This window comes from Ambystoma mexicanum, chromosome 1p (genome assembly GCF_040938575.1).
Source record: "Ambystoma mexicanum isolate Mex_15411 chromosome 1p, UKY_AmexF1_1, whole genome shotgun sequence".
Taxonomy (NCBI): domain Eukaryota; kingdom Metazoa; phylum Chordata; class Amphibia; order Caudata; family Ambystomatidae; genus Ambystoma; species Ambystoma mexicanum.
Genome location: NC_090921.1, coordinates 657,942,473 through 657,962,363, shown reverse-complemented (window position 1 = coordinate 657,962,363; position 19,891 = coordinate 657,942,473).

The window sequence follows — 19,891 nt, the reverse complement described above, 5'->3', positions numbered from 1 at the left end:
TCCCTATTAACAGATTTAGGGCTAGAGGATGCATGGAGGTCTCATCATCTGCAAGACAGACAATATTCGCACTATTCAGCCCCCAGAACCTACACACTAGACTGGACTATGTGTTTGTCACACATGGAATAATTATAGAAATAGCGCAAGCAGAATACAAAGCGAGGGTCCTCTCAGACCATTCGCCGTTGATACTAACATGCCAATACAGACCCCCGAGAGATAACATACCGTCATGGTGCCTCCGAGCGGAAGCGCTAAAAGATGAGGTTTTTAGGGAAGACATGAGAGAGGAAATAATAAGCTATTTTAAGATAAATACTGGCAGTGTGGAGACAACGGGTATGCTCTGGGAAGCTTTCAAAATAGTAGTGTGGGGGATAGCTATAGCCAAGTCCAAGGGGTTACAAGAAGGGATTTTGGTTGGACTACAGGAAGCAGAAACGGAGCTAGAGACAGCACTTAAAAGGGGAGGTAATACTAGGGAAAGTAACAAAGCAATACTTAAGCTGCAACAGAAATGTGCAGGATTCTGGGAGAGGTTGTGCAACCTCAACTATAAAAAATATATAGAGAAACAGCATGAAGGGGGGGATAAACCAGGGAGAGTCTTGGCATGGTTATACAAAAGTGAGACTCCCAGACCCGCAATTAGAATGATAGCGAAAGAAGATGGGAGTATAGTAGACACCCAGAAAGGAGTTAACCAGGAATTCGCAAACTATTACCGTATCCTGTACGGAGATGCAGAGGACAACGACAACAAGGGAATGAGGGAAACATTGGAAGATATTGGGTTGCCACAGATTAGTGCAGAAGAACGAGAGGAGCTAGACACACCAATCACTCTAGAGGAATTGGAAGAAGTAGTAAGGCAATTACCCACTAGTAAAACCCCAGGGGCTGACAGACTTCCCATCAAATTTTATAAGATGTACAAAAATTAGATACTCCCCCCGATCCTAGAGATGTTGAATGAGGCATATGAAGTTGGGAAACTACCAGAGTCCCTAAGAGAGGCAATCATCATACCACTCCCCAAACCTAATAAGCCAGGTAGTGAGTGCAGCTACTACAGACCCCTATCGATGTTGAACCAGGACAGTAAAATACTAACGGCGGTCCTGGCAAACAGGATGAGAAGAGTCATTAACAAACTAATACACCCGGACCAAACAGGCTATGTCCCTAACAGGAACATATCAAATAACCTTAGGCGCCTCCACCGTGTCATTGAACATGCAAACGAGGAGGAGGAGGAAATGGCAATAGTTTCACTGGATGCAATAAAGGCCTTCGACTCGGTCAAATGGCCATGGCTGATTGCGGCCCTGACCAGTTACGGAATAGGACCGGGGTACCTCAGATGGGCCAAACTATTATATAGCGACCCGCTGGCCAGAGTAAAGACAGGGGCGGTAATATCAGAGAGGTGGCAACTCAGTAGAGGTACTAGGCAGGGATGCCCGTGGTCGCCTATGTTGTATATTTTGGCCTTAGAGCCGCTGGCGATTTGCCTAAGACAGCAGTATGACACAATAGGTATTACCATTAACGGGGAACACGCACTCAATTTCTTTGTACGCAGATGATATGTTGTTATACCTACATTACCCGGAAAAAACCTCCAGTACATCCTGGAGGTGATGGAGCGAATTGCAAGGCTTTCAGGCATAGCTGTGAACCTCAAAACATGTTGTGTATTTCCACTGGGCAGGTACAAAGGGATCCCGTTAGAACAACTACCGATCCTGCAGATACCATGGGAGGTTAACATGTTTAGATATCTTGGGAAAGATATATATCACACGGTGGAGGCAGAGCATAATTGTAACACTGAGGAAGCTATTAAGAAGATTGAAAACAGTATGAAGTTCTGGGCGAAGCTCCCCTTGGCGATGATGGGGCGGGGGGCAATGCTGAAAATGGTGGATCTGCCAAGACTGTTGCATTACTTTGGGAACATCCCATATTTGATACCTAGAGGATTCTTTGTTAGGATAAATAGCATATGCAGGGAATTCCTCTGGCATGGGACAAGAAACAGAGTGGCCCTTTGGAAACTACAAAACTCACATGAGAAAGGGGGCATAAAATTACCAAATTACGAGATCTACTATATAGCAAGTGAACTGCAATACGTAGCTAAATGGCTCTCTGAGGAGCCAACTTTGGAATCTAGGCTGTTCCGCTTAGACTGTGCCGCTTTCTTCCTTAAAGAAATGATGTGGTTGCCCAGATCGGACATGGAAGGCCGTCCAAAGATGATGATGCTTGGGTGGGAGGTATGGCGCAGAGCCTGTCAGATAATCGAGAATCCATCCCCATGTTCCCAGCAGTTTCCATTAGTGGCTTTGGCGGGGAAATAAAGGCAACTAAGATTAACGATCAAGAAGCACTGGGAGCCGGCAGGGATAGCAACAATGGGCGACATATGGCAAGAGGGGGGGTATAAAGGACTTTGAGGGGTTGGCAGAAGAAACGGGGTTGCATGTGGGGCAGTCTATCACATACAATATGGTGGTGCAGCACATTAAAGAGACATGGTCCGAAGTAGTACTAGCAGATGAACCGGACGTCACTATAGATATAATATACGACATAGCAGAGGGGGACATGAAATATCCAGAATATATGAGCTGATGATGACCAAAGTGGGGATGGAGGTGACGCAGCTCAGACGGGACTGGGAAGAGGAAGTGGGTACCCAAATGAGTGATGGGATGTGGGAGCAAGCCCAAGGATAACACAAGAAAGTGTCAGGAAATGCTAGATTACAACAGATACAATTATATGTAACCCACAGAGCGTATCTGACACCCCAAAGGATAGCCAAATTCAAGAATGCAGGACGACAATCATGCCTCAAATGTGACCAAGAAAACGCCAGAATGGTACACATGTTCTGGTCATGCCCAATAATAGAGAGATTTTGGGGGGAAATAGCACATAGAATGGAAGAAAAGGGGATCAACATGGTGGTGGACACAGTGTGGGCTTGCTTGATAGGAGGATTCCCCAGACCACGTAAACTTAAGCATGTGAGTAAAATGAAAGACCTGGCGTATGTGCTAGCAAAGAGAAGAACTGCCATGGGGTGGAAAGCATGTCATAGACCAAGAATACAAGTGTGGTGGAAAGATCTGCAGAAATGGGCAGAGGCAGAAACCTCAGTATGGCAGGAAGCAAGCAACGTCGGGGGGGGGGGAGGAAGAGGCTGGAACCTTGATAGCTTGGAAACAACTAATAGCTGAATTATTTGGGCCCACATATGATGAAGTAAGTGATCGGAACCCAACAGAACATTCTGAAGAGGGATCCCTACCGCAAGACGGATAACAAATATTGGAAAAGTAAGCTCGGGAAGGGGGGAGGGAACGGGTGAAACAGTGGACACGGATAAAGTGATGTATATTCAGATGTCATTATGTTCACTGTAAGTTTGGTTTGTGTTGGTTGTTGAAATAAAATCAATAAAAAGTGTTTATAAAAAGAAAAGATTGTGTCGGAGGCTCACATTGTTTTCAGGTACTTTGCAGGTTTACACACTGCAGTGATGTTTCGTTGGCAAAGGGAGACAGTAATAACTGTAAGCTGTGGAGGGCGCACGCAGGTGAGTATTAGAGCAGAACATTTTGACGGCAGCGAATAGTAGAACAATATTTTGAAGCATGGAGGAAGCGCTTCAAGGAAGAAGTTACTGTTGTTTTAGAACACTCGAATATTGAGCTGTTTAAAATTACAAGTATTTTATCATTAGGAGATTTGCTATTTGGAGTTTTGTAATTGAACTTTTGACGATTAACATTTGGGAGAAATTGAGTTTGATACTTCAAGCAGAAATAATGCCTATTGGTGCCGTAAGGAGAATAATGCATATATTTAGAAGTTCGTGTTGAGGTGCGGGTGAATGCTCACATGCAAGCTATGTGCCAGAAAGTTGTATGATTGATGTGTGGGTTGTGAGAAGTTAATTTTGCATAATGCATTAAATTATGGACAATATGTTCAATTATTCTATATGGATTGCACTTACATTTTGGAGAAACATTGAAGCATAATTTTTTCAGCATGATGACATTTTTACTGACTTCACGAAGGACTAAAAGGACCACATGCAGGCTATTTAAATGAAGATTTCGCATATTTAAATGACATTTTGAGGTTTAGTTAATAAAGTTTTGTAGTTTTAATTGCAGGAATTTAGGATTATTGGAGAAAATATACATGATGGGTTATTGGGAATTGATAATAACTTATGTTTAATGTGATGGACACTTTTGGAAATGCACATTTTGTGAAAATCAAAATTCTGTGTGTGTTTTGCATGGGTTGAAGTTAGAGTATGTACTGTGAGTTGAAGTTTGCGTATCTCAGAGCAATGTGTTGTGTGATTATGGGAGTATGTGACACAAGGGTGCGCACAGGAGGCAGCAGGTTCTGCAGTTGTAGTGCATTTTCGTGGGAGTAGTAGTACATGTGTGAGAGGTAGCACATGTGTTTTGTAGTGGTGTGGGTGTTGCACGTTTGTGGATGTTGAAGTGTGGGAGTGTGCACGTTTTTGTGTAGTAGATGCACATTTTAGGAGTTGTAGTTTGTGGGGTTTGGTTTACACACACTGGCCAGGTGTGTTTGCCGTGCAGGAAAATCTTCAGTAGAAACCCCAAGTTTTCTTTTAAGGAGGTTGGACACTCAAGGAGGAGTGCTCCAGTATTTTAACTTTGAGTTAAGTAGCAGTCTTTGAACCAAGGTCACGGGGCCAATTTTGAGGTTGTAGTTATTTTTCAATGCAAATTGTGCATCTAAAATCTGGGGATAGAGGCCCTCAGAGTAGTTGTGTTGTCTGCGTTGTGGGTTACCGCACAACACTTTTCCTCTTTGTTGAGGTTGGAGTTTATGTAAGGGGCAATGTCTATTCTCCTAAATTTTTTCTGTAGTGCCAGGCGGTGCGTTTGGGAGGAGGTATTTGTATTTATGCATGCCAGTTTTATTTTGGTTTTGAATTGTAGTGAAGGGCACACAGATTTGTAGGCCATTGGTTGTTATTTGTTGTGAAGTTGTGGTCAATTTTGGATCAGGTAGGGTCCATACACTGGCATGGGATTTACTGAATTTTATGTTCAGTTTACATTTTCTTCTAATATGTTTAATTTGGAGTTTTCTAAACACATCACTGAATTTTTCCATCTTTTGTGGTGTGTCTAATTTGGATTTTGCAAATTTTGGAATTTGCACTACACTACTGTTTTTCATCCTGGTAGTGTTTTGTTGTTTTTTTTTTTACATAGCCCTTTTGCTATGTATATTCTCATGTATATTCTCGCGCCACACCTCTTTTTTTGTGGTTGCGTTTAGTGATTTTTGTGGTCTTTGTGTTGTGTGTCACGTTTACTAGATTTTTCATCCTTTTTCATGTTTAATTTTGGGAGAAGGGATGAGGCATGGTTGTGGGTAAATGTTTGTGTGAATGGAATCATTGTTGGCATGTTTAGGACAATTGTTTTGGCCATTGTGTAAGTTTACAAGATCAGGGCTACACTAATTTTGGTAGGTGCGTTTGCCTCTCTTTGGGGTGTGGTTTGTGCTCAGGTGTGGCAGTCCTGGCGGAAGGTATTTTAGTTTAGAAGGGTTTGGTTTGTGGTTTAGTTTTGTTTGTCCTTTTGTTGCAAGGTTCGTGCTTGGTGGTGGCGGCGGCACCGAGACCCTGGTGTGGCAGGCCAGGGTAGAAGGAGTTGTAGTAGTTTATGTTTGTAGTCCAAGCATGATTGTGGAGTGTTACGTTTTCTTGTGGTTGTTTAAAGGGGGGAGATGTGTGGTATCCTAGAGGTTGTGATTGATGGCATGTGTGAGTGCAGGGGCCTGGTGGAATGCTCAGGTGGAGCTTGGAGTGTTGGGGCTCCTGGGAGTTCCACAACTGGCGGACCAGGGTGGAGGCCTGTAGATCTTCTCTCCTACTTCTTACCTATACTATGTAACCAAGAGACAGAAAAGCATTTCCTTTTCCACTTACCTGGGTCAGCATGGTTCCTGCTCCTTGTACATTACTGGCCCAGGGTGCATCTTGCAGGAGGCAGGATACATCATCTATCTTCCCCCACTCCTTTCATCTTCCATCTGATGCTCTCGTCCCATTCCATCCACTATCTGCTACCCCGTAAGGAAAACTGCCTTTGCCACAGCTTGAAAAATGAAAAGTGCGCACTGCAGTCCCCCGAATAACGTAACCCATGCCATGCAAATAAGAGGAATGTACCTTTTATTCAATATATATGAATAAAAATACTTGCCCTTCGCACTTAAAGGGTTAAGTGCGGTATAGAAAAAAGGAACAAACCCAGAGCAACAAACTGAAACCAGAACGAAAAAAAGTAGTGTGGTAACTTCTATGATGTTTCCCCGCGGGCCGGTTACTCCAACTCCCGTTTGCCGAGTCTGATTTTGGCGCTGCGGGGAAAACATAATTTCCCTTGCGTTCTTCCTCCCTACCCTCCTCCTATGTGGAGGATGTTACCCAACGCTGCCCCCTTTATTAAGTGCCAAGGACGAGAATACTCGTCCTTTTTGCATAGACTTACATAGTAGCCTGGCACATAAGGGGTTAAGAGGCAGAGAGGGAGACCACGTGGGAGGATGACACGTGGGAGGATGACGTGGAAAAGGGGAGAAGTGTGAAGGGAAAAGTTAGTATGCACTCTGAAGTTAATAAAGTAAGGGGTTCCAATCCACTCCGGTGTCGCATCCTCCTTTCATTAGACCATACGGCCTATCAGAGAACACCCCAACAACCCCAATTATCTCCTTGTCCTCTCCCCATGCCTTATCCTTTGTTTTGCGGGGGATACCCCCGACACCCCAGGCACACTCTCCGTCCCATTACGTTCTCCATCCTCGACACCCTCTTTCCCCTTATCACTCTCGCACAAACATACAGTCACACTTATACACGCACAGACACAATTAACCCCAGTTCCCATCCTTAGCTTGCTCGCCCATCTTCCTCCATTTCCGCGTATGCACAGTAATCACATACAACTGCAAGCGAGCAAATTGGGTGCACGGAATTACGCAGCTGCGGTGGAACAGTGAGTTTGCTGCGAACAAATCCGCTACTACCGAAACATCCATCTAATCTCCCCTTCCTCTTTCATCCTCTCCACCTTCAAAACGCATATGCTTTTCATACCCTCCCCCTTACCACCATTCTTGCTCACCACCACTCCCACTTAGGACACGCGCCTACAGTTCGTTACATGTCTCGGGAGGATAGCTCAGTGGCAACGTGCTCGCCTCGGAAGCAAGACAGGTTCGATCCCGGGTCCACGGTTAGAAACCTCTGGGTCTTGAGTGCGTTATAAATAACCTATCATATCTTGGCATGGCTGGGTAAAAACAAGGATGATGCCTCTTTTCCTCTGAGATGAGGCACACAGCCCTCAATTGCAGTGTGTGCTAACACTGCCGTCCTGAAAACTGTGACCACTCTCAGTAGGCCACTGAGGAGGAGTGTGGGGTCCTGGTATCTTGTTGTGAAAGACAGACCAGACCCGCCGAATATTGCAGTGTGGAATGGAGCATTTTAGCAAATGAAATTTTAAAGGCCAAACTTATATTTTTGCATAGTTTTTATTGCACATTTGTAATTGAGTTGAGGATAAAAGGGAGTGATGTGATGCAAGAGAGAGAGCTAGGATGCAAGAGAAGCAGCAACTGGAAATGTAGCCAAGATCCACTGGGCAACCTGAACTTTTGGAAACAGCATCTGCTTCTTTGTATGGTGAACATAAATGGTGACTATTATTATATGTAGAGAAACCAGGGGTGTTGCTAGGTCTGGAAAAGACCTGGGGCTACGCTGATGTCAGAACTGTTGGGGCTGGGGGCTAGCTAGCCTTTTGGCTGTAGCTCCTGAGATTCTATCCGGGGCTACAACCGAAACACCAGGGGCTATAGCCCCTTTAGCCCCCCCCCCCTAGCAACGCCTCTGAGAGAAACACTAGTAATCCATGAGTGATGTTTTTTAGGGATAGCGTACATTGAATACTTTGGCTTATAAAGCACAGGATGACTACATTATTTGTGTAGAATCACACTCTTCATTCATGTGGTGAAGCTGGGACTTGAACCTAGTCTGAAATGTAGGTAATTGGCCACATATTGTTATATCTCAAGGTGTTAGACGTATTCCTTATTTTTGAGGACCTACAATAATGCTCAGTTATAAAGAGATAATTTTAAAAGTACACTTCACATTTTAAACCAACCTGCCATTATAACAATTGTTATATAAACATGTTGAGCCAAAAGAGTGTGCTTGTATCTTATTTCTTACAACCTGAACAGAATAAAAGCATAAACGTTCAAGCATTCAAAGTGATGTAACCCTGCAAAAAAAACTCCTAGAGACATATAGAAAAAGAAAATACAATGTCATAGCTTCATAGCTTGCATGTTTGTATGCTCCCTAATCATGTCAATTACCCAACAATCACGCTTCAAGTTTCCCAGGTCGTCACTCCCAGATTCTTGTTGCTATTTTCACCATCTTATCCTGTGAAGAAGTGAAGTGCCTGGACTGCGACAGTGGTTCGAGTCTCGAGGACGGCAGTAAATTCAGAATACACATGGGGCCCTCATTACAACACTGGCGCTAAACCATGGCGCTATTAGCACCATGGTTGGTGCCGGTGTTGTAACGGGTCCGCCATGGTTCAATGGGGAATTACCACCCCATTCCAAGGTAGGCGGGGCGGTAATTCCCCATTGAACCATGGCCCTTCCCCATTCCCATTTTCGCCCCATAGGGCTCTATGGGAATGGGGAAGGCGCTAAGTACGGTACCGCAAATTGCAGAACCGTACTTAGCAACAAGGTCCCTTTGCAGGTCCCTACTTTAACGGATGGTGTAGACCAGCCGTTAAGGTCGGGTCCCGCAAAGGGACCTTGTAGTAAGCTGCTAAGTGTTTAACAGCGCCGCAGCCTTTTACGGCGCCGTTAAACACTTAGCGCCAGGGTCGTAATGAGGCCCATGGCCTCTAAAATACCCAGGGGACGGCGTCCGACCTCTGAAAAAAGTGGGTGGATGCCTTCCACTCTCATGTACTCTCGAATTGAGCGCTGGCACCGATAGCATGCCTTCTGCCCTGTGAAGCTGAACTCAAGGCATGGTGAGGAATATAACAAACAAAACGATTTGTGAGGAACAAAGGCTGTAAACTGTAGGCAGCCATGTGAATGAGACATTAAGCCATATGAACAATCAATTTCTGCACCGGAAGCCAATTGGTTTTGTGAAGGACTGTGGGCACTGTAAGATAAACCTCCAGGCAACCATGCCAGAGAAAAACAATCCTCTAAGGAAAAAGCTTGGTGCACCTCTTTGCAAGCAAAACAAGAAGTATTCCGTATACAGAAAGGAAAAAGGTAACAGGGGGTGCTGTAGAAACCAACTACCACGGAGCTCACTGCGTTATTTCAATGACTGCAGACAGTTAATAGTCACTTGTGATGCAAACAGTATAGAGTGTTATCCCACTACCCTCATTGGCTACCACCTTTACACATACTACCAGTCTCCTATAGTCCCTTGACCAATTGATCTCATCTAAAGCTAACACCGGCCCTGTAAAACATGGTCTCCTGCTCTGTCACCATCCCCACTACTTGATTGGAGGGTTACGTGATATGGTATATATATTATTATAATATATATTATTATTTTATTGTAACCACCTGCTCATTTTTATTGTACTGTAAAATTGGTTTTGTACAGCGCTTTGGCGTAAGGCGCTATATAAATAACAAATAAATAGAGATAAATACAAAAATGGTACCCTCCCTGTGGGCAGAGTCACATGGTGTGCACCTGGTCATGAGCTCAGCGGATACTCTCAATGTCAAATTGGGCCTTCGGAATAAATAAGAGCATCTCTTAATCCCAGACACATAGTTGCCTCCATCATGCCTCCCCGTAGCAGGACTGAATTTGTTGGCCTCACCTCACCTCACGGTCCTCGTAGTACAAATCACAGGATGTTTATTCCGGGCTCCCGCCCTTGTTGGCTGGCACCCATAACAACAGTGTATTGAACCAATCTTCAGCTTCCACTCCTGCTTCAGTTTCTATGCCGGTCTTTAGCTTGTGAAGGGCCCCTATTATGTGTGACAGGGACCCATTTTCTGCATGGTTTGGAGGACGTATGTGAAACATGATCATGAAATTTCTTTGCACACGCCCCCTTCCATGGCCGTCAATAGATCGAGAACATACCGGATCTGCAGAGTCATCAACCGGATCGCACCCAACTCAGTCTTGATCACGTTCAGCCCTTTCTCCTAATCGTTCGCCAACAGGATCATCTCCTACCTCATGATTTGTAGCCACTTGGTGTTGGCTGCGGCCTGGAGCCTCCATTTCCGTATACAGGTGGTATTTATCTGGAATTTCTTTGAGCAGATTTGCAGAATCTTCGGACAAATCATTTGATCTCTTTTGCTGTTTTCTCAGTGGTCGCTTCTTTCTCTTCCCTTGGATGGATTGGGATTGGGGCCATTTGAATGGTGCTGGGATAGACCCGGGTGCTATGGCCAGGTGGGCCTCAGGAACCATGAGGATGACTGAATGGAAAGTAGTTAGCAAACATATGCCTCTCCATGATGGTGGGAGATGTATGTATGCCCGCTGACCGCGCACCCAGAAGACGTCCATGAGAGCTGCTGTGCCCTTGCTGAAATCAGGGATCTACAATGTCTTGTTAGATTTGCTGTTGGTTGCCACTGGAAGAGTTACATGCCCTTGAAAATAGAATTTGTATCCATCCACTATTTGCACTTTCACTGGAACATCTTTGGCTTCAATCCATGTTAATTTCGAGAGATACCTGGACCATATAGGAAGACAGTTCTTGTTGATGGTCCATATTATTCCTCTTTGAATCCTGCCAACCCTCCTAGTGTGCAGCTCACTATTGCCTGCTCCCATCTGTTCGACCCATGCAACAGTCCGTTCATCCTTAGCATTGTGTGCACTTTGCACCCCAGCTCTTTTCTGTTCTTCACACATTTCTCTTCATCTTCATCATTCAGAGCAACTTGTACGACCTGCCCCTGAAACCTACTCCAAACCTGACACAGTGCCAAATTAACCAAACACTGGGCTTCTCGATGTGGCATCTCCCAGGATATTAACATTTTGGGTGCCCCTGTTTCATGGGGGTTGAGAGAGCAGACATAGCACCTCCAATTTGAACTCTGCTTCCCCACTGAGCGCATGTGACTATACCATAGATTATTAAATTCTGGATGGTGCACATCAGCCATTCTATCAAGTATGACCCCTTTATATTGATAGTATTCTATTTCCTTCTTAACCCCTCTCATCACTCGAGATCTCAAGTGCCATGTGGCTTTAACCACTACCCACGTTTGTGGCGCATGTAATAACCTTCTTGGACCCACCCTATTGTAACCAGCACCATATGAAGAAAAATGAATAAAACCAAAATCATCATTTTTTATACTAAACTATAACCCCCTTTATATGACCTAACTATATAACCTTGTCTAGTAAACATATACATGGCCCTGCAAGAAACACAACCAAGTTACAAAACAGCACAACAATTACACAACGCTTATGAAGATGCATGTGATGAGACGTCCGCAGGGGGCAGGAAGAACGGGGTAAACATTCATGTAATACAGTATTCATGTAATTATTCCTATAAGTGTGATGTTATTTTATTGGGCATTTGTATAGTGCCTTTTAACATTGATATGATTCCAAAGCACTGTGGATTGAACGCCCTCTGGGACCGTGGTCCAGGTCAGTGGAGAGAGTAATGTTTATTTTTTTCCATTTATAAAGCATGCTCATCCCTCGGGTATCAGAGCACTGTTGCATTACATGTTGCACATAGAAAGCAAGTGGGGAGATTCGAGGAGGTGTGTCCCTTCAACTCAAGCAAAGAGCAATGTTTTCAATGCTTTCCTGAAGGCCCAGTAGGATTGCTCCAATTGCAAGGTTGGGGCAAAGTGTTCCATTGCTTCCCTGCAATTGGTGGGAGGCTTGACCCTCATGCTTTGGATCTTTTGAATTTATGTTGGACCAGACGGTGTCATAAGCTGTCCTGGTTGGTCTGGTGGATTGGGCTTTCTGGTGTAGTAAAGTGCTCGGGTGCAGTTGGTATGTGTGCCACCAGAGCAGATTAAGTGGTGTGTACCTGCATTCTAGTGCTAGGCGTGGTGCAGTGATTATGTGAGATCAGTGCAACGTGTGCAGCAAGGCCTTACGTAGCTGCATTCTGACGGCAGAAGAGTTTGTGAATGGGATTATGTGTGCAGCTACGCCAATTTCTATGGGTATAGCTGCCCTCTAAAGACTGTTGAGGTTATCATGGTGATGTATAAGTATGTGTGCAGCTAGGCTGAATTTATCGAGGCATATAGCTGCATTCTTTCATTTGTTGGTGCAGAGGGAAGAGTTAGCATATTGTTGTGTTTGAGTGTCTGTGTGGATTTGAGCCGGACCCTGTTCCCGACGAGTTTCCAGTGCCTGTCGAGGGGATAGTATCTCGCTTTGGGTTTGGCTATTAGGTTAGGTCCACCGTGTGTCTTGTTAGGTCTGCAATTACTTATTAGTGTTGTCTATTGGATGATGACAGCCAGAACTGTTCCCAAATCATGTTGTTTCAATATAGTTGCTAGAGAGGCCCTTGTCGGTAGTTTTGCCAGATACATTTTTATTTATTTGTAATGCGCCCAACAGCCCGCGGGCATCGGGGCACAGATATTTACACTATGGACAACATCAGCATGGGACAAAAGACGACAAGCAAGTACCCTAGAAGTTTAGTTTTGCTCTGATTGCCAGGGGTAAGGAGTTCCAGAACGAGGGTGCCATTGCCCGAAGGATCTACCTAATCCTCTAGCTATCTTAACTCTAATTCCTTGCAGCTGAACAAGTGAGGATGATCGCAGAATTCTGACTGGTGTTTACGGAATCACCAGTGCTTTGACGTATTCAGGGGACTTTCCATATAAAGAGTGGTGAATTAGAAGCTCCATTTAAACTGGATATGGTCCTGTACAGGTGGCCAGCGTAGCTCTTTTCTACTGCTGGAAATGTGAGATCTTCTTGGGATAGCCATAGCTACCCGGACTGCGTCTTTCTGGATAACCTGGCATGCTCGAAGGTTAGATTGTGATGCTCCATTTAGCAAGATGTTACAATAATCTGACCTAGACAGAATCATTGCACGTGCAATGGTTACTGAATTCTTTGTATTGAGAAATGAGCATATAGCCCGAAAGAGCCTGAGATGGTAATTAATAATAATTAATAATTAGTAATTACTGGTCTTTCAAATTTTTGAACATGGACATCTGAATTTAAGGAGGCCTCCATGTAGACCCCAAGGGTTTTAACTTTAGGTTGTGTCAGAATCTTATTGCCTTGGAGCAAATAATTCTCATAAGCAGGATCCAATTTTGCACGAGCCTGATGTTACGCTCACCTGGTCTCTGAGGGGATGTTGGGGCACGGTTGGCGCCCTCCCAGGAGTTGACTCCGTTGGATCGCTTCTCTCCCCCAACTACAGTGATATCGAGGACCTGGGGTGCTGGTACTGGTCCTGAGAGAAGATGAGAGGCAGTGAGAATTGCGTGGTGGTGCTGTGATTTCCCTTAACCCTTTTGTGCCAGAATGTAGTGCGCAAGAGTTTGCCCATGCAAACTCACCTGTTTTCATGTAATGATGGGCTCTCCATCCTGCTTTCCTTCAGCAGGGGCACTGTGGATGGACCTAGTTGCGTCACTGGTCCTGGGTGTGGAGGTCCAGACCGGCTGCGACCGTTCCATCTTGAAGGTAGGTTTATTACTATGATTAATGTCTGTATCCTTTGTGTTAATTTTCCTCAATGATTATTGTCCGTAACCATATATTGTTCTTTCTCTCCCTAGGAATGAAGGTGGCCCACGAGCGCGTGGTGATGAAGAAAGTCTATCTAGAGGGCCTGCTGGTGGTAAGTAGACTGTTCCAGAAACTGTGCCGAGTTTGTGAGTTGCGCTGCTTAATGTGTTATAGTCTATGCGACTTGCTCACCTTGTGTTTTCTATTCCCTTTGCAGGTGCAGCTGCTCGGTATTAGCTGGTGAGTGGTTTATGAACTCCTGCAGGCTGCCGGAGATGAAGATCTGCGTGGATTCTGCCCATTTAAGGATAGCTTCAACCTTGCGTGTGTCCATATGAACGCCTCGTGGAGTAAGCATGAAGCCCAAAAACTCAACCTCCGTGACGTGGAAGGAGCATTTCTCTAGTTTGGCAAATAATCGGTGCTGACGGAGCTTTTCCAACACTACTCTTACATGGCCAACATGATCTTCCTTGGACTGCGAATAGATCAGGATATCATCAATGTAAACGAGAACACAGACATCCAATAGTTCATGAAGCACTGGACTGGAATGCCGCTGGTGCATTGCATAACCCAAAGGGCATCACCTGATACTCGAAAAGTCCATATTTGGTCCGGAATGCAGTTTTCCACTCGTCGCCACTTTTAACTCGTATGAGGTGAGGTGATAGGCCCCTCGAAGGTCCAGCTTTGTGTAGATATGAGCGCTCTTTACCTGATCGAGTAGTTCTGCGATGAGTGGCAGAGGGTATCCATTCTTAACCGTGATTTGATTCAACGCCCTGTAATCGATGCACGTTCTGAGGTTGCCTTCCCTCTTGGGTACGAAGAAGAGCGCTGAGGAAGCAGGGGACTTAGATGGGCGAATTAATCCGTTGGCTAGGTACTGATCTAGGTAGGTTCGTAGGTGCTGATTTTCTTGCTCCGTCAGAGCATATATTCGGCTGCATGGGATTTGAGCTCCGGGTATCAGGTCAATCTGGCAGTCATAGGGCCTATGCGGAGGCAATGTATTGCCCTGTTCTTTTTGGAATACGTCTTGATAGTCCAAATATTCCGGGGGTAAGGCACCAGCAACAGCCAGAAGTGCTTTAGCCTTGCTTTTGGGTCTTTGCAGATTCTTGCGATCACATGTTTTGGTGCATTCTTGAGGAAAGGTCAGCACTTGTGTTTTACTGTCTATTCTGGGGTTATGGGTCTCCAGCCACGGCATTCCTAGGATCATCTGGAACTGTGGTGCTCCAATAAGATCAAAAGAGATGTCTTCCTGATGACCGTCCTGACATATCAGCATAACTTTTTCGGTGTGTTGCATTACTGGTCCAGAGGATAGTTGAGAGCTGTCCACTGCAGTCACGTTTTCTGCCTGTGTTTTAATGCCGAAGAGGGAGGCCTATTCGTGCAGCTAGACCCTGATCAATATAGTTACCTACTGCTCCACTGTCAATATACGCCTCCAAAGCGTGTACCCTTAATGGTTGCTGGGGGTGGACTATGAGTACCGGAATGACTAGATGTGAGGTCTGAACTACTTTCTTCTTATCGCTCGACAAGGGGACCCCTACCCTTGTCGGGCGCTGGAGTTTTCCCAGAGCCTTGTCTTGCTCGTTATCGAGATTATACATTGCACCTACAGTTTTCTTGGGTGGTTTTGTTGGGCAATCTCGAAGAAAGTGTCCTGCCTTGCCACAATATAAACAAAGTTGTTGCTGCCTCCTTTTCTCTCTCTCTCTCTGCTTTAGATATAGAGGCCGGTAACCCCCGGATCTGCATGGGTTCAGTGGTTTCATGGGTCTTGACTAGATTGTCCCTGGGTCGCATATAGAATGACCTTCCTTCAGGTCTTGTGCGATCCAATTTTCGGTCTTGTAATCTATGATCCAGTTGCAGCGTTAGGTTAATATACTATGCACAGCCTTCCGGAGGATTGACCACCTGGGCTAGCACATCCTTTAGTTCCCCACGTAGCCCTCAGTAAAATAATGTGGGACTTTTTTCTTGAGGCCAATTGGTTTGTGCAACGAGGCGATTACATGTGGCTATATACGTCAGTAAATCATGATTTCCCTGTCTTATTGACAACAGATCATTATCCAGAGCCTGTCCTTGGGTGTGTCTTGCAAACAACTTTTCCAATTCCTGTTGGAACTCCCCAAAATTGTGAAGCACAGGGTCATCCTGATTGACCAAAGGTATCAACCAGTCCGCTGTGCTGCCTCCTAGTTACGAAAGTACAAAAGCCACCCTGGAACTATCATTCGGGAATGCACCTGCACGGCACAGAAAGTGCAGGCGGCAATGATTCATAAATATGGCATATTTGTTGGGGTCGCCGGTAAACCATTCAGGTGGAGCCAACAATACAATCCCTAGAAGTACCACTTGAACTGGTGGTGAAGGTGGCAAAGGGGATGGCGCGATTCCAGGTAGTGGAACCTGCCCTGCATGAGTTTGAAGCACCTGTCTTGCCAGTTCGTCGGTTCGTTCTCGGGCAACAATGAGATCCCTTCTTAAGGAATTTGTTTCTTGTCTGGAGGCATGCACTTCAGCCCGTAGTTCCCCCAGCAATTGGGCCAACTGGTCAGTCTATGAGGTATTCATAATGCCCAGGCAGAGATTCGGAGAGGCTTCGCGTTCTGTTACGCTCACCTGGTCTCTGCGGGGACGTTGGGGCATGGTTGGAGCCCTCCCAGGAGTTGACTCCCTTGGATCGCTTCTCTCCCCCAACTGCAGTGGTATCGAGGACCCGGTGTGCTGGTACTGGTCCTGAAAGAAGATGAGAGGCAGTGAGAATGGCGTGGTGGTGCTGTGATTCCCCTCGACCCTTTAGTGTCAGAATGACGTGCGCAAGAGTTTGCCCAATGCAACCTCACCTGTTTTGATGTAATGATGGGCTCTCCGTCCTGCTTTCTTTTAGCAGGGGCTCTGTGGATGGACCTAGTTGCGTCACTGGTCCTGGGTGCTTCTTCAAGCGACGGCGAGGCTGACTCAGGTAAGATGCGCGCGGCAGCGGCAGATGGGAAGCAGATGACAGTGCTTCTTCAAGCGATGGCCTGGCTGATTCCAGGTAAGATGCTGGAGGGTTCCGGAGACTTAAGATGCACGTGCTGAACCAGGTAAGAGTCTTCTGAACGGCGGTAAGCGTTACGCTGCTCTAGAAGACTAACGCAAAGTGCCAGTATGCGGGTGGGGCCAGTTTATATAGCTTGGCCCCAGCCACTCCTCTTAGGCCCCGCCTTGTGGCCCCACCTTGCCACTCCTCCTGTCTTCTGCACGTGCCTTCCCAGTATTGGTAGGGCCCCACCTGGCCTAGAGGCACATGCTTTCTGTATTCTGTGTGCAGAGCACACTTTGTAATGAGCTTGGTGCCATAGGTGCCAAGACTGGGTCCATTGGGACCCTGCAGGTGGTGAAGTATTTGGCCCTTGACCAGTGGCCATGACACCTGAGGAGAGCCGAAGATCAATAGCTCTGTCTTATTGCCATTAAGACATAACTAATTGGATGACATCCACCCCTCAATGGTGTTGTAGATGTTATTAGGTGTCAATGAATCCTGAAGGGAGTGCCCGCTCAACTCAATGACCAACTGCGTGTCATCGGCGTAGTTGGTAAAGAAGACTCTTGGGTCTTCCAGTAAGGAGCAAAATGACTGCATATATAAGTTAAAGAGGAGAGGTGACATTGACGCTACTTGGGGAACACCGTATTTGATAGAGGAGACCAGGTAGGCTGCTGCACCCCATTGAATGTTGGACTCTCAATTAATCAAAAAGAACTTGACCCAATTGATCGTTTTCAGGGAACAAGCCCCTTGCTGACGTAGGCACTCGAGTAGACGCTCGTGGTCCACGAGTTTGAAATCTGTCGATGAATCAAGCAGGATCAACATCCAAGGTTTTCCTGCTTCAACAATGTCTAGTAAATGGGATTGGAGGTCCACCAGTGCGGTCTCTGTACTGTAGTGGGGGCGGAAACCTGACTGCCGGCCATGAAGTTTATCATTAGATTACATACTTGCTTGTCACTGGATTGTGGCTGCCCTATCCAAGATTTTCAACGAAAACTGGCTATTTATTATAGGCCTCAGGTTACTGGGGTCAGTGTGATCCAAATGCAATTTCTTGGGGATTGGTGTGATGGTGACTTTCTTGAGATCAAGAGGGACCTGTTCGTCTCTGAAGGAGGCATTAAGGAATTGTGTGAGAAATGGTACAAACAGATCTTTATGTTCCAGCATGAGTTTGCATGACAGGAGATTAAGATGACAGGTTGTCAGGTGCATGGAGGAAAGCATGATGGACATCTCTGTGGCTGAGATAGGGGAGAAAGAGAAACCATGACAAGGTATGCCATTCTTTAGGATTTTAGTGGGGGCTTCACAGGTGGTCACTGAGCCCTGGGCTGACATTATTTTATCCCTAGCCCTAGACACTTTCTCTTCGAAAGCTGACACTATGTGGGCACAGTCTCGATCTGAGACTGTAACTGGAAGTTTTGAAGCTTTAGGTTTTTCCAATGATTTTAAAATACTGAAATGTGTACTGGTTGAACTGGTAGATTGCTCTATCAGTGAATTGAAGAAATGTTTCTTCGTATCCACTATTAGTGCTTTGCAAGCTTTGTCACATTTCTTCCATTCGAGCTTGGTGATATCGGTTGGGTGTTTCACCATGTTAATTCCAGAGCCCTTTTTTCTTTTTTATAGCTTCCAACTCTGGTGTGTACCAGTTTTGATGTCTTGCATTATCTCTAACCTTTTTCATTGATATCGGGACAGTACTGTAGTACTGTCAAACATTTTGGTGAAGGAATTGGTAAACTCCGTCACCATGGCATCTATATTGTCTGATGGCGAGAAGTTTGCCATGATAGTTTCCATGCAGAGCTGGACGTCTGTTAAGCTCACCTTTTTGAAGTTACGACCTGTGATGGATTTCAGCGTGTTAACGGGCTTGGTGAGAGGGACTGGGAAATGCAATGAGAAAGTGATGAAGGAGTGGTGAGACCATATGCATGGGGAAGTGACAATCACACCTGATTTAAGTTTCCAGGTGCCCAACCAGTCCAGAATGTGTGTGTTTCCTATGGTGGGGTCAGTATTGATGACTTCATGGTTGCTGTCCATTAGTGCAGCTTCCAAATCTAAGGTCTCTTTATCGCATGTGTCTCCTTTCCAACGGTTGAGATCACCCACAAATAAAGTTGACAAATTCTGACTAATCATGTTGTTGAGTAGGCCTACAATTTCTTCATTGAAGTCCAGCATGTTACATGGGGGACGATAAATCAGTACAATGTTGACGCATTTGTGCGGGGAAGAGGTCATTTTAAGATGTACAATTTCACATCCCGTGTAGGAGATGGTGGCGGGTAATAAGCCTAAATTAGGTCTTGCAATAATGGCTACCTCCCTCAACACCCTTCAGAACGATTTGCGTTATTGAATGTATATCCTGGTGGGGAAGCCAGTGAGATGGAGGGACCACTGCTATCTTTAACCCAGGTCTCTGTCACACAGAGAATTTCTGTTGTGGTATGTAAAATGTAGTCATGTAAATCCTGTGCATGTTTGACCATTGAGCGCGTGTTAAGCAGGGTAATATTGAGTGTACTTGGTTTTACCACATCCCTGGGCTGAGACAGTTTACTAGGGTGCTGGTGGTCCTGTGGGTGGCCGTGTCACCTTGTCGTCATGAGTGTGGGTCTCTGAGGTTGTGTTACCTGGCGGGTTTACTTCCAAAATCGGGGGTTCCCGTGTGTTCCGCCTGAGAGTGTGACTCATCTCAACTTAAGTGTAGTGTTGCAAGAGATAAAGGCTTGTTCCTAATGAACCCCATGTTTCTACTTAAACTTACTGTAAAGTTAAGTATAAGACGCAAGTATACAGTACCTCGCAGCCGAGTCACGTCGAGGACCTGCGAAGAACGGCTTGTTGCAGAAGCGCTGGCGCTGAAACGCCTGAGGGATCGCTAAATGCAG